Genomic DNA, 559 nt, shown 5'->3' with positions numbered 1-559 from the left:
ATTCCTACACTTTCTCTTGTAGCTTCTTGCCAGTTTTTTCTTCTAACAGTTTCATAGATTCAGGCTTCTCATTGAGGTCTTTAACCCATTTGGAGTTGACTTTTGTGCAAGATAGCAGTTTAGTTTCATTCTTCTTCAGGTGAATATCCAGTTTTGACAGCACCATTTGCTGAACATGCTCTCTTTCCTCCAGTGAATGTTCTTGGCCCCTTTGTCAAATATCAGGTGGCTAAAATTGCATGTACTCATATTTGGGTTTTCAGTTTTGTTCCATTGATCTATGGGTCTATTTATGTGCCAGTACCATGTTGTCTTTATGACTATAGCTCTGTAATATAGTTTAACATCTTTATAGTAATCCTCCCAGTATTGCTCTTAGTGCTCAGGGTTGCTTTGGCTATCTGAGATCTTTTGTGCTTCCACTTGAATCTTAGGATGCTTTTTTCCAATTTGGGGAAGAATGTCATGGGGATTTTGATTGGCATTGCATTGAATCTATAAATGGTTTTTGGTAGGATGGTCATTTTCACAATATTAATTCTTCTAATCCATGAGCATG

This window comes from Nannospalax galili, unplaced genomic scaffold, assembly GCF_000622305.1.
Source record: "Nannospalax galili isolate Female #2095 unplaced genomic scaffold, S.galili_v1.0 scaffold490, whole genome shotgun sequence".
In the NCBI taxonomy this organism is placed as follows: Eukaryota; Metazoa; Chordata; class Mammalia; order Rodentia; family Spalacidae; genus Nannospalax; species Nannospalax galili.
This window is presented reverse-complemented; position numbering follows the sequence as displayed.